General features: G+C 44.7%; 1 long non-coding RNA gene across 1 annotated transcript; it reads left to right on the forward strand.

Moving 5' to 3' along the window:
* The first annotated feature begins 1,161 nt into the window (after window positions 1-1,161).
* Window positions 1,162-14,166, forward strand: LOC103264021. Its single transcript, XR_504543.1, has 10 exons — window positions 1,162-1,244; window positions 1,606-1,633; window positions 2,914-2,958; window positions 3,729-3,850; window positions 4,218-4,262; window positions 5,529-5,570; window positions 10,023-10,155; window positions 11,350-11,480; window positions 12,669-12,801; window positions 14,042-14,166. It is a non-coding gene; the product is annotated as an uncharacterized LOC103264021 (long non-coding RNA).
* The last annotated feature ends 1,284 nt before the right edge of the window (window positions 14,167-15,450 follow it).

A 15,450-nucleotide genomic window follows, 5' to 3' on the forward strand; every position in this document is an offset into this window, starting at 1 on the left:
TAGGATTTAAAGTACTAAGATTTCATAAAGTACAATGAACATGAGGTAGGAATACACAAAATATATAGTAAACATGAGGTAGGGATATATAAAATATAGTGAACTAAACACTACTTTTACAGCAAGTATGGCTTTTTAAGTTTCTTGGGTGTCTCATTCGCCCCTCTCAGAGGAACCTAACGATAAGATCCATGGGTCCACATAGGTTTTCTTTTAAGGCCTTTCTGAAAATGGGTAGGAAAGCAGAAACAACACGGATGGGTTTCTTGGGTCTCTTAATAGCATGCTCTTAACCTAAGTGTATGGTATACTCTATTACTGTCCTCTCAGCACCACCATAGGTGAGAGCATGGTTGAAATTGGTTACTATGACCCATGATTAACAAGGCCCTGAAGGTCATCTAACAAACAGGAATTTTTGTTCATGGAGGCAAGCTGAATACTGACTAATATGCGCAATTTTTCTCTCAAAACCTGGGTGAGACTGTATAAAAAGAACTTTGAGATACTCACAGCCTGACGTTAGTTGAGTACCAAGTGCCTTGTCCAAATGCAGGGAGGAACGGGTTTTGTCCTGCTCTATAGAAACAAGAGAATCAGGAACATTGAAACATAATAAAGATTTATATGACTCAAGTCTTGAATGGCCAAGTCCTCTGCTGGGTGTCTTCTGAGGACTCAGGGAGCTGGAACGGTGGCACAATGCAAAAAGAGTCCTCCGGTTCCATGGTGAGAAGGGGAACAAAAGTCAAAAAAAGATATGCCATGCTCTTTTGAAACCACACTGTCTCTAGAAAACTCAAAATGTGAGCTCTTGCTCTTTATAACCAGCAGTCAGGATGCCCCATTAACAACCCAGTTTTTCACACTGGAGGTCACTTTCCAACCTGAGCTCTGAGGGGGGATACATATTCAAGCTATATCACTCAGTAGCCTGTCTATACTTGGCTCCTGACCCTGGGGACCATCAGTCTTCAGTCTACAGGACAGGACTCATGTGACCATGTATTGTACCACATCATTTTGTGAAAGAAATGCTTGTGTATGGCAACATCCCTGTGGAAGTGTCAGATTGCTTGTTGACACACCCTGTCTTCTTCCTTTTTTAACAGATCCTGGCCTCAGAGAGGGTCTTGGAAATAACCTGCTGCCCCCAGAATAAAGGGTTTCAGTCAGGTGCATGGCTTCAAGTTTGTTGGAAGTCAAATACTCTCCAGAAGTCTATTCCCCTGTATTGATTTGTGGTGAGCATATGGACATCCTTGAAATGGATTCAGGGAAGGTGGATCCCTGGCTTGAGTCAATGATGAGAACTTTATATTGTCTAAAGAGAAGTGATGGCTTAAAAATCATGCTCAATAGTATTATGCTGAGGCCCTAGGTAACAATTGTGGAAATAGAAGTAAGGATGATGATGACCCTGGCAGGGCTATTGTCTTTGGACTAGAGAACTCTAAGCCCCAGAGGCCATCTTGGGGTGCCCAAACCTGCGGATACACTTCTCCACGAAATTGCCCAATTTGATTGCTATGTCATGACCCCTTCCCAAGAAGGGCACTTTAGCAGCCTTTTCCTTAGCTGCCAATCTCTCTTTGTGTCTTTCAGTGGAATTCCAAGGCATGCACCATCATAGGTGAGTGTGTAGCTCAAATTGGTTGTCATGACCCATGATTTACAAGTCTCTGAGGGTCATCTAACCAACAAGAGTTCTTGGCCATGGAGGTAAGCTGAAACCCAACCAATATGTGCAGTTTTACTCTCAAGACCTGGGCGATCCTGGATAAAAAGAGCTTTGATATTATCATGGCCTGATGTTAAATGAGCCCCAAGTGCTTTGTCCAAATGCAGGGAGGAGTGGGTATTGTCCTGCTCTACAGAAACAAGAGAATTGGGTTCATTGAAACATTTTAAAGGTTCCTATGACTCAAGTTTTGAATAACCAAGTCCTCTGCTGGGCATAATCTGAGGACTCAGGGAGCTAGAATGGTGGCACAATGCAAAGAGAGTATGCTGTTTCCATGGTGAGAAAGGACAAAGGTCAGAAAAAGATATGTCAGGCTCTTTTGAAATCACCATCTCTCTTCAGAACTCAAGATGTGAGAACACACTCTTTAAAACCAGCATGTAGGATTCCCCTTTAACAACACTGGCCATGAAATCCAATTTTTGACACTGGAGGCCATTTTCCAACCTGAGATCTGAGGAGACACACATCCAAGCTGTATCACCCAGTACCCTGTCTGTACTTGGTTTCTGAACCTATGGGGTCATTAGTCTTCAGTCTACAGGACATGTCCCATGTGACCAGGTATCGCATCCCATCGATTTTTTAAAAAATGCTTATGTGAGGCAATAACCTTATGGAAGCTCCAGGGTGATTTTTTTTTTTTTTTGCCTGTCTTCTTCATTTTCAAGCAGATCCTGGCCTCAGATAAGATCTTGGATATAAGCTGCTGCCTCTGAGACAAAGGGTTTCAGGCAGGTGCCAGGCCTAAAATCCGTTGAAAGTCAAATACTCTCCAAAACTCTAGCTCCCTGTGTTGACCTGTGGTGAGCATATGGGTGTCCTTGAGATGGAAAAGGAGAAGGTGGATCCCTGGCTAGAGTCAATGATTGAGAATTTTATGTTATCTGAAGACAGGTGATGACTTAAAAATCATGCTTGATAGGATTATGCTGAGATCCACCCTAGGTGACAATTGTGAAAACCAACATGTGGATGATGATGTCTCTGGCAGAGCTATTGTCTTTGGTCTGTAGAACTCTAAGCTCTGAAGGCCATTTGAGGTGCCCAACCCTGTGGATGCACTCCTCCACAAAACTGCCCAATTTGATTATTACATCTTGATTCTTCCCAGGAAACAGGGCACTGTAGCAGCCCCTTACCTCCCAATCTCTCTTTGTGTCTTTCAGTGGAATGTTCTGCCCAGGTTGGCTCCATGGCATGCACCATCATAGGTGAGTGCATGGCTGGGATTAGGAGTCATGTCCCATAATTCACAAGTCGCTTAGGGTCACCCTGAGGGAAAGGAGTTCTTACTCATGGAGCCAAGCTGAGCCCAGACAAAATATGAGTAATTTTTCTCTCAAGAACTGGACGATGCAGGATAAAAAAAAGTGCTTTGGTATGCTCTCAGACTGCTGTTAGATGAACCCCAAGTGTTTCTCCAAACACAGGAAGAAGTGGGTTTTGTCGAGCTCTACAGAAACAGGAGAGCCTGGCTCATTGAAACATACTAAATGTTTCTTTGACTCAAGCTGTGCATGGCCATAGCTTCAGCTGGGCAACTTCTGAAGTCTCAGGGAGTGAGTAATAGTGACACAAAGAAAAGAGAGTCTGTTGGAGCCATGTTGAGAGGTGACACAAAAGTCAGAAAAAGATGTGCCATGCTCTTTTGAAGCCAGTATCTCTCTTGAAAACTCACTCATCACAAGCAGTATGCAGGATTTCCCATTCCCAGGATTGGCCAAGAAACCCAATTTTTACACTGGGGATGAACTTTCAAACTGGGATATGAGAGGACACACATCCAAAGTATATCGCCATGTCTGTGCTATGTTGTCTGGCCCCTTTCCCTGGGGGACCATTCATCTCCAGCCTGAAGGACAGGTCACATGTGAACAGGTAACTCACTCATACCATCATTTTGTAAAGGTTTATGTGAGGCAGCATCCTTGTGGAAGTGCCAGTTTTCTTGTTGACGTACCTTTTTCTCCTTTCCTCCCAGATCCTATCCTCAGAGACAGTTTTGGGAATAAGCTGCTGTCCCCAGGAAAAACCTTGTGTGCCTGGTCTGGAATGCTCTGAAAATCAAATACTCTTTAGAACTCTGGACTTTGCTGACCTATGGTGAGCATATTTGTGTCCTTGAAATGGATATGGGGATGGAGGACCGCTCATTGTAACAGTAATAAGAACTTTATATTGTCTAGAAGAGAGGTGACGACTTAAAAATCATGCTTAATAGGATTTCACTGAGGTCCAGGTTATTTGACAATTGTGGAAACTGACGAAGGGATGATGATGGCCCTGACAGGGCTATGGTGTTTTGGGCTGGAGAACTCCAAACCCCATAGGCCTTCTTGGGTTGCACAACCCTGTGGATGTGCCCCTCCACGATACTGCCCAATTTTATATTTCAGTCTTGACGCTTTTTCCTGTTGTAGGGAACTTAGCAGCCCCTTGCTTAGCACCCATCTCTCTTTGTGTCTTTCAGTGGAATGTCCTGCCCAGGTTGGCTCCATGGCATGCATCATCATAGGTGAGTTGATGGTTGAGATTGGTTGCCATGTCCCATGATTCAAAAGTAACTGGAGTCATTTAACAAATAGGAGTCCTTGTCGTTGAGACAAGCTGAAGCCCAACCAATATGTGTAGTTTTTCTCTCAATACCTGGGTGTGGCTCTATATAAGACAGTTTTGAGATGTCCTTGGCCTGCTGTGAGACAAGTTCCAAGTGCTTTGTTCAAATGTAGGGAGTAGTGGTTTTCACCTGCTCTACAAAAACATGAGAATCCGGCTCATTGAAACATAATAATGGTTTCTGTAGCTCAAGTTGTGAATGGTCATGGCCTCCGCTGAGCATGTTCTGAGGACTCAGGGGGCTTGAAATGATGGCACAAAGAAAAGAGGGTCCAGCGAACCTATGGTGAGAGGGGGTACAAAAGTCAGAAAAAGACATGCTATGCTCTTTTGAAACCACCATCTCTCTTAAGAACTCAAAATGTGAGAACACACTCATTAAAACCAGCAGGCAGGATTCCCCCATTGCTAACATTGGCCATGAAATCCAATTTTTGACACTGGAGATGACTTTCCAACCTGAGATCTGAGGGCACAAACATGCAAGCTGTATCACCCAGTACCCTGCCTGTACTAGGTTCCTGAACCTAGGGGAACATCAGTCTTCAGCCTACGGGGCAAGTCCCCTGTGACAAATTATTCATCCCATTGCTTTGTGTAAGAAATGCTTGTGTTAGTCAGCATCCCTATGGAAGTGCCAGATTGTTTGTTGACATGCCCTATTTCCTTTTCAAGCATCCTGGCCTCAGAGAAGATCTTGGGAATATGCTGTTGCCCCCGGGGATAAAGGATTTCAGGTGCCTGGCCTCAAGTCCACTGAAAGTCAAATACTCTCTATAACTCTGGTCCCCTGTGTTGACTTATGGTGAGCATATGGGCGTCCTTGAAATAAATGCAAGGAAGGTAGATCCCGGGCTTGGGTCAATGATGAGAACTTTATATTGTCTGAAGAGAGGTGAGGACTTAAAAATCATGCTCAATAGGATTACTCTGAGGCCCAGGCTATTTGACAATTATGGAAACTGATGTGGGGATTGTCACAATTGACAGAGCTATTGTCTTTAGGCTGGAGAACACTAAGCCCTGAAGGCCATTTGGGTTGCCCAACCCTGTGGATGCACTGCTCCACAAAATTGCCCAATTTATTATGTCTTGATACTTCCCAGGAAGCTGGGCACTTTAACAGCCCCTTCCTTACCTCCCAATCTCTCTTTGTGTTTTTCAGTGTAATGTTCTACCCAGGTTGGCTCCATGGCACGCATCATAGGTGAGTGCATGACTGGGATTAGGAGTTATGACCTGTGATTTACAAGTCATGGAGGGTCATCCTAAGGGATAGAAGTTCTTACTCAAGGAGCAAAGTGAGCCCAGACAAAATATGAGCACCTTTTCTCCCAAGACCTGGGTGGGGCTGGATAAAAAAGAACTTTGGGATCCTCTCAGCCTGTTGTTAAATGAGCCCAAAGTGTCTTGTCCAAATGCAGGGAGAAGTGGGTTTAGTCAAGCTCTACAGAAACAAGAGAGCCTGGCTCATTGAAACATACTAAAGGTTTGTTTGGCACAAGCTGTGCATGGCCATGGCTTCAGCTGGCCATATCTGAGGTCTCTGGGAGTGTGGAATGGTGACACAAAGAAAGGAGAGTCTGCCAGAGCCATATTGAGAGAGACAAAGCTCAGAAAAACATATGCCTTTCTCTTTGGAAATCAGCACCTCTCTTGAGAACTCAGGAAGTGAGAACTCACTCATTACAAGCAGTATACAGAATTTCTCCATTCCCAACATTGGTCAAGAGCCCAATTTTTGCACTGGGGACCAAGTTCCAAAATGAAATAGGAGAGGACACATATCCATACTATATCACCCAGTACGATATCTGTGCTATGTTCTGTGTCTCCTGGCCCTGGAGGACCATGCCTTTTCAGTTGAACAACAGGTCCCATGTGAACAGGTAACTCATCCCATCATTTTGTGGAGGAAGAGCATGTGTGAGACAGCATGCATGAGGAATTTCCAGTTTTCTTGGTGACACACACTTTTTTCTCCTTTTCTACCAGATCCTGGACTCAGAAAAAGTCTTGGGAATAAGCTGCTGTCCAAGGGCAAAGGGTTTCAGCGAGGTTCCTGGTCTGTAATCCTCTGAAAATAAATACTCTCAATAACTCTGGTCCTTGTTGACCTGTAGTGAGCATAAGGGCATTCTTGAAATGGATGTGGGGATGGCAGATCACTACATTGGGTAAATGATGAGAACTTTATATTGCCTAGAAGAGAGGTGATGACTTAAAAATCATGCTCTTGATTATGCTGAGGCCCAGGTGTTTTGACAATTGTGGAAACTAATGTGAGGATGATGATGGCCCCAGCAGGACTATTGTGTTTGGGGCTGGAGAACTCCAAGCCATAGGGACCTTCTTGGAGATCACAACCCCATGGATGCACTCCTCCACATAATTTTTTAATTTTAAACTTATGTTTTTGCCCTCTTACCAAGAGACTTCCATAGGGATGCTGCCTCACAGAAGAGTTTCCTCCACAATAGGTTGGAATGAGATATATGGTCATGTGGGACCTGCCCTAAAGGCTGAAGACTGATGATACCCCAGGGCCAGGAGTCAAGTACAGACAGGGTGCTGAATGATACAGCTTGAATGTGTGACCCCTCAGATCTCAGATTGGAAATTGGTCTCCAGTGTCAAAAATTGGGTTTTGTGGCCAATGTTGATAATGGGGGAATCCTGCCTGCTAGTTTTAATGAGTGTGTTCTCACATCTTGAGTTCTCAAGAGAGATGGTGGTTTCAAAAGAGCATGGCATGTCTTTTTCTGACTTTTGTGCCCCCTCTCACAACGGGTCTAGCAGACTGTTTTGTGCCACCATTCCAAATTCCCCTAGTCCTCAGAAGATGCCCAGCAGAGGCCATGGCCATTTAGAACTTGAGACATAGAAACCATTATTATATTTCAATGAGCCTGATTCTCTTGCTTTTGTAGAGCAGGTGAAAACCCACTATTCCCTGCATTTGGACAAGGCATTTGGGGCTTGTCTAATAGGAGACCAAGAGCATCTCAAAGCTGTTTTGTGTCCAGCCTCACCCAGGTATTGGGAGAAAAAATACACTTACTTGTCAGATTCAGCTTGCCTCCATGACCAAGAACACTTGTTTGTTAAATGACTCTCAATGACTTTTGAATCATGGGTCATGACAGCCAATCCTAGCCATGCACTCACCTATGGTGATGTGTGCCATGGAACCAACCTGGGCACAACATTTCACTGAAAGACACAGAGAGATTGGATGCTAAGCAAAGGGCTGCTCAATAGGACTACGATAAGGCCCAACCTATGTGACTCTTGTGGAAATGGACGAGAGGATAATGATGGCCTTGGCAGAGCTATTGTCTTTGAGCTGGAGAATTTTAAGCCCTGGATGCCAAACCTGTGGATGCACTCCTCCACGAAATTGCCCAATTTGATCGTTATGTCTTGACCCATTCCCAAGAAGAAGGGCAGTTTGACAGCCTTTTCCTTAGCTGCCAATCTCTCTTTGTGACTTTCAGTGGAATGTTCTGCCCAGGTGTGCTCCATGGCATGTATCATCATAGGTGAGTGCATGACTGGGATTTGTTGTCATGATCGATGATTTACAAGTTTCTGAATGTCATCTAACAAACAAGAGTTCTTGATCAAAGAGGCACGCTGAATCCTGACCAATATTTGCAGTTTTTCTCTCAAGACCTAAGTAAGCCTGGACAAAAAAGAGCTTTAAGATGCTTGTGAGCTGCTGTTAGATGAGACCCAGGAGCCTTGTCCAAATGTAGGGAGTAGTGGGTTTTTTCCAGCTCTACAGAAACAGGAGAATTCAGGATCATTGAAACATAGTAAAAGTTTCTATAGTTCAGGTTTTCAATGGTCAAGTTCTTTGCTAGGCATCTTCTGAGGACTGAGGGAGATTGGAATTATGTCACAAAGCAAAGAAAGTCTGCCAGTCCCATGGTAAGATAGGGCACAAACGTCATAAAAAGATGTGTCATGCTCTTTTGAAACTGCCACTTCTCTGAAGAACTCAAGATGTGAGATCTCACTCATTGAAACCAGTAGATAGGATTCACTATTAATACATGGCCACGAAATCCAATTTTTGACACTGGAGACCAGTTTACAACCTGAGATCCAAGGGACACACATCTAATCTTTATCACCCAGTACCTTGTCTATATTTGGCTCCTGACCCAGGGAGCTATCATTCTTCAATCTGCAGGACATATCCCATGTGATCAGGTCTCTCATTCCATCATTTTGTAGAAGAAACACATGTGAGGCAGCGTCTCTAAGAAAGTGACAGATTGCTTGTTGACACACCCTGTCTTCTTCCTTTTTACACAGATCCTAGCCTCAAATAAAGTCTTGGAAATAAGTTACTGCCCTTGGGACAAAGAGTGTCAGTCAGATGCCTGGTTTAAAGTCTGCTGAAATCAAATGGTCTCCAGAACTCTGTTCCCCTGTGTTGACCTTTAGTGAGCATGTGGGTGTCCTTGAAATGGATTCTGGGAAGGTGGATTCCTGGATTGGGTAAACGATGAGAACTTTATATTGTCTGAAGAGAGGTGATGACTTAAAAATCATGCTCAATAGGATTATACTGAGGCCCAGTCTAGGTGACAATTGTGGAACTTGACATGGAGATGATGATGGCCCTGGCAGGGCTATTGTCTTTGGACTGGAGACCTCCAAGACCTGGAGGCCATTTTCGGATGCACAACCCTGTGGATACATTCTTCCACAAAATTGCTCAATTCGATTGTTATGTCTTGACTCCTTCCCAAGAAGCAGGGCACTTTAGCAGCTCGTTCCTTGCCTCCCAATCTCTCATTGTGCCTTTCAGTGGAATGTTCTTCCCAGGTTTGCTCCTTGTCATACACCATCATAGATGACCTCATGGCTAGGATTGGGAGTCATGACCCGTGATTCACAAGTTGCTGAGGGTCATCCTGTGTGATAGAAGTTCTTAGTCAAGAGGCCAAACTGAACACAGACAAAATATGGGTATCTTTTCTCTCAAGACTTAGATGAGGGTGGATAAAAAAGAGCTTTAGGATACTCTAAGCCTGCTGTTAGATGAGCCCAAATTGTCCTGTCCAAATGCAGGGAGAAATGGGTTTTGTCAAGCTCTACAGAAACAAGAGAGCCTGGCTCATTGAAACATACTAAAGTTTTCTTTGCTCAAGCTGTGCATGGCTATGGCTTCAGCTGGCCATCTTCTGAGGTCTCAGGGAGTATGAAATGTTGGCACAAAGAAAGGTGTGTGTAGAAGCCATATTGAGAGGGGACACAAAAGTCAGAAAAACATGTGCCATTCTCTTTGGAAATCAGCATCTCTCTTGAAAACTCATGAAGTGAGAACTCACTCATTACAAGAAGGATGCAGGATTCCTTCTTTCCCAACATTGACCAAGAACCCAATTTTTACACTGGGGACCGACTTCAAAAATGAGATATGAGAGGTCACACATCCAAAGTATATCACCCAGTGTCACGTCTGTGCTATGTTGTGTGGCTCCTGGCCCTGGGGGACTATCCATCTTCAAACTGAATAACAGGTCTTATGTGAACAGGTAACTCATGCCGTCGTTTTTTGGAGGAAAGGCATGTGTGCGGCAACATGCCTGTGGAAGTGCCAGTTTTCTTGTTGACACACCCTTTTTCCCTCCTTTTTTCCCAGATCCTGGCCCAGAGAAGGTCCTGGGTATAAGCTGCTGTCCCAGGAACAAAGGGTTTCGTTTCAGCAAGGTTCCTAGTCTGGAATCCTCTGAAAATCAAATACTCTCCAGAGCTCCAGTCCTTCTTGACCTGTGGTGAGCATATGGGCATCCTTGAAATTGATATGGGAATTGCAAATCCCTGCATTGGGTCAATGATGAGAACTTTATATTGTCTAGAGGAGAGATGATGACTTGAAAATCATGCTCAATAGGATTATACTGTGGCCCAGGTTATTTGGAGATTGTGGAATCCAATGTGAGTAAGATGATGGCCCTGGCAGGGCTAACGAGATTTGGGTTGAAGAACTCCAAGCCCCAGAGGCCATCTTGGGGTGCACAACCCCATGGATGCATTCCTTCATGAAATTGCCCAATTTTATCCTTATGTCTTGGCCCTCTTGCCAAGATGCAGGGAACTTTAGCAGCCCCTTGGCACCCAATCTCTCTTTCAGTCTTTCAATGGAATGTTGTTTCCAGGTTGATTCCATGGCACACATCACCAAAGGTGACTGCATGGCTGGAATTGGTTGTCATGACCCATGATTCAAAAGACACTGAGAATCATCTAACTAATAGGAGTTCTTGTTCATGGAGGCAAGCTGAATCTCAGCCTATATGTGTAGTTTTTCTCTCAATACCTGGATGAGCCTGGATAAGAAAGAGCTCTGAGATGCTCATGGCCTGCTGTTAGATGAGTACCAAGTGCTTTGTCCAAATGCAGAGAGGAGTAGTTATTCTTGCTCTACAGAATCATGAGAATCAGGCTCATTGAAACATAATGGTTTATATGACTCAAGTTGTGAATGGCCACGGCCTCTGCTGGGCATCTTCTGAAGACTCAGGGAGCTTGGAATGGTTGCACAAAGCAAAGAGAGTCCTCCAGACCCATGGTGAGAGGGGGCACAAAAATCACAAAAAGATGAGCCATGCTATTTTAAAACCTGGCTTCAAGTCCACTATCTCTCTGGAGAACTCAAGATGTGAGATATCACTCATTAAATCCAGTAGGCATGATTTCCAACATTGGCCACAAAACCCAATTTTTGACATTGGAGACCACTTTCCAGCCTGAGAATCGAGGGGATCTCATCCAACATCCAAGCTGGCTGTAATACCCAGTACCCTGTCTGTACTTGGCTCCTGGCCCTGAGAGACCATCAGTCTTCAGCCTACAGGACAAGTCCCACCTGTCATGATTGCATGGAGGAAACGCTTGTGTGAGGAAGCATCCCTATGAAAGTGCCAAATCACTTGTTGGCATACCCTGTCTTCCTCCTTTTCATGCAGATCCTGTCTTCAGAGAAGTTCTTGGGAATAATCTGCTGTCCTGGGCCCAAAGGTTCCATTCAAGTGCCTGGCCTCAAGTCTGCTTAAAGTCAAATTCTCTTCAGAACTCTGGTCCCCTGTGTTGATTTGTGGTGAGCATATGAGCATCCTTGAAATGGATGTAGGAAAGACAGATCCCTGGGTTGGGTCAGTGATGAGAACTTTATATTGTCTGAAGAGAGATGATGGCTTAAACATCATGCTCAATAGGATTACGCTGAGGTCCAGCCTAGATGACAATTGTGAAAACCGACATTGGGATGATGGCGGCCCTGGCAGAGCTATTGTCTTTGGGCTGGAGAACTCTAAACCCTGGAGGCCATCTTAGGATGTTCAACCCTGTGGATGCACTACTCCATGAAATTGTCCAATTTGATCGTTATGTCTTGACTCCTTCCCAAGAAGCAGGACACTGTAGCAACCCCTTCCTTAATTTTCAATCTCTCTTTGTGGTTTTCAGTGGAAACGTTTGCTAAAGTTGGCTCCATGGCATGCACCATCATAGGTTAGTGCATGGCTGGTATTGGGAGTCATGGCCCAGGATTCACAAGTCACTAAGGGTCACCCCACGGGATGGGGGTTCTTAGTCATGGAGTCAAACTGAACCCTGACCAAATATGTGTACCTTTTCTCTCAATAGCTTTGTGAGGCAGGGTGAATGCTCTCTGCCTAGTGTTAAAAGAGCCCCAATTGTCTTGTCCAAATGCAGGAAGAAGTGAGTTTTGTTGATCTCTACAGAAACAGGAGTTCCTGGTTCGTTGAAACATACTAAAGTTTTCTTTGACTCAAGTTGTGTATGGCCATGGTCTCAGATAGGCATCTTCTGAGATCTAAAGGACCATGGAATAGTGACACAAAGAAAAGAAAGTCTACCAGACCCACATTGAGAGGGGCACAAAAGCCAGAAAAAAGTATGCCATGCTCTTTGAAATCAGCAGCTCTCCTGAGAATTCAAGAAATGAGAACTCACTTATTACAAGCACCATGTGAGATTCCCCCATTCTGAACATTGGCCAAGAAACCCAATTTTTACACTGGGGACTACTTTAAATTGAGATATGAGAGGACACCCATCCAATCTGTATCACCTAGTACCCTGTCTGTGCTAAGAACTGTGGCTTCTTGTTCTCAGGGATCATCTGTTTCAGCCTGAAGGATAGGTCCCACGTGAGCATACCTGCTCCCATCATTTTGTGGAGGAAAGGCATGCGTGAGGCAGCATGTCTGTGGAAGTGCCAGTTTTCTTGCTGACACACCCTTTTTTCTTCCTTTTTCCCCAGATCCTGTCCCAGAGAAGGTCTTGGGTATAATTTGCTGTCCCAGGAACAAAGGATTTCATTCCAGTGAGGTTCCTGGTCTGGAATCTTCTGAAAATCAAATATTCTCCAGGACTCTGGTCCTTCTTGACCTGTGGTGAGCATATGGGCATCCTTGATATTGATATGGGGATTGAAAATCCCTGCATTGGGTCAATGATGAGAACTTTATATTGTCTAGAAGAGAGATGATGACTTAAAAAGCATGCTCAATAGAATTATGCTGTGTCCCAGGTTATTGGGAGATTGTGGAATCCAACGTGGGTAAGATGATGGCCCCAGCAGGGCTAATGTGATTTGGGCTGGAGAACTCCAAGCCTCAGAGGCCATCTTGTGTGCACAACCCCATGAATACGCTCCTCCACGAAATTGCCCAATTTTATCCTTATGTATTGGCCCTCTTACCAAAATGCAGGAAACTTTAGCAGCCCCTTGGCACCCAGTCTCTCTTTCTGTTTTTCAGTGGAATTTTTCCTAGTTTGTCTCCATGGCATGCACCGTCCTAGGTGAGTTCATGGCTGGGATTGGTTGTCATGACCCATGATTCACAAGTCACTGATGGTCATCTTAAGAAATATTAGTTCTTGGTCATGGAGGCAAGCTGAATCCTGACCTATACGTGTAGGTTGACTCTCAAGACCTTGGTAAGACTGGATAAAAAAGAACTTTGAAATGCTCTCGGCCTCCTGTTAGATGAGTCCATAGTGCCTTTTCTCGATGCAGACAGATATGGGTTTTTGTCTGCTCCACAGAAACAAGAGAATCAGCCTCATTCAAACATAATAAAGGTTTCTATGGTTCAAGTTGTGAATGGTCATGGCCTCTGCTGGGTATCTTCTGAGAACTCAGGGAGCATCAAATGGTGGCACAAAACAAAGAGTATCTGCTGGACCCATGGTAAGAAGGGGCACAAATGTCTGAAAATTATGTGCCATGCTCTTTTGAAACCACCATTTCTCTTGAGAATTCAAGATGTGAGAACTCCTTCATTAAAACCAGCAGAAGGATTCTCAAGATGTGAGAATTCACTCATTACCACCAGCAGGCATTATTCCTCCATTTCCAACATTGGCCACGAAATTCAATTTTTAACACTGAGGATCACTTTTCAACATGAGATTTGAAAGGACATACATCCAAACTGTACCACCCAGTACCCTGTCTCTGTTGTGGCTTTTAGCCCTGGGGGACCATCAGTCTTCAGCTGAAGAACAAGCCCCACATGACGAGCTATCTTATCCTGTCATTTTGTGGACAAAACTCTTGTGTGAGGTAGCATCTCTGTGGAAGTGTCAGATTTCTTGTTGACACACATTCTGTTCCTCCTTTTCACCCAGATCCTGGCCTCAGAGATGGTCTTGGGAAAAAGCTGCTGTCCCTGGGACAAAGGGATCCAGTCAGTGCCTGGTCCCTAATCCACCGAAGTCAAATACTTTCCAGAACCCTGGTCTCCTCTGTTGAGCTGTGGTGAGCATAGGGGCATCCTTTAAGTGGATGTGGGAATGGCATATCTCTGGGTTGGGTCAATGATGAGAACTTTATATTGTCCTGAAGAGAGGTGATGACTTAAAAGTCATGCTCGATAGGATTATGCTGAGGCCCAACCTATGTGACAGTTGTAGAAAAGGATGTTAAGATGCTGGTGGCCCCAGAAGGGCTATCTTCTTTTGGACTGGAGACTTTCATACCCTCAAGAGCAGCTTGCAAAGCCCAGTCCTGCGTATACACTCCTCCATGACATACCCCAATCTTATCATATGGTCTTTGTCCTCATCTCCAGTGGCAGGGCACTTTAGGAGCTCTTTCCTTAGGGCTCATCCTTTCATTGTGTTTTTCAATGGAATCTTCTGCCCAGGTTGGACCCGTGGTACACAGTCATAGGTGAGTGAATGGCTAGGATCATGAGCCATGATCCCTGATGCACGGGTCACTGAGGGCCACTATTAGGGCTATGTGTTCTTGGTCATGGACAAAAGCTGAATCCAAACAAAACATATGTAGTTTTTCTCTTAAAGATGTAAGCTCCTCAGGAATCTGACCTAGTTGAAATGTATTCTTTCCTACCAGCAGTGGTGAAGATGTTTGGAGGTGGTCTTCAGTTTACCCCAGGGCAAGACTTAGCTTAGTCTAAGTGCATGGACAAGGTCTTTTGGGCTACCAGGCCTGAGGGGGCCACAGAAGTTTGGGGCACTACTGAGGTCACCCAAATGCTCTCCATTCATGGCAATCAAGTTTAAGGTGTTGAGCTGCTCAGCTTCAGGATCTACCTCCCTTATGTACCTGAGTGGGCAAACTTTTGTTGAGTCATCCAAGTGGCATATCCTGAGCCTGGCAGGGGGCTGTGCTGTTACATGGAACTTTGGTTCCATGCTGTGGAAGAAGCCTGATGGTGTGGGCTTTCCCATTGACTTGTGGGCCTAGGTGATGTTGGCAGCAAACGTCCCACTAAGCTTTCTTGATCTTTGGTTTTCCTGGTTACCAGGAGAGAGTCCTGATTTGAAAGCACCCACACATGTTCCAAATGTCCCAGGAAGACATGTCATGGCAGCCTTTGGCTGAGAGTCACCTCAAAAGTAAAAGTGTTTTGGTCCCAAAGAAAGGGGTATACACATCATGTCATCCCAGATAAGTCAATTTTGATGTGGTGCTGTGTGGCATGTATGTGGAACATTAAAGGACTCCTATGGATGAAAGATAGAGACAGAGAAAAAGAGACCTATTGATAAGGAGACAGAGAGAGAGAGAC

Source organism: Carlito syrichta, unplaced genomic scaffold (genome assembly GCF_000164805.1).
Source record: "Carlito syrichta isolate Samal-C Ts95f unplaced genomic scaffold, Tarsius_syrichta-2.0.1 Scaffold305413, whole genome shotgun sequence".
NCBI lineage: Eukaryota > Metazoa > Chordata > Mammalia > Primates > Tarsiidae > Carlito > Carlito syrichta.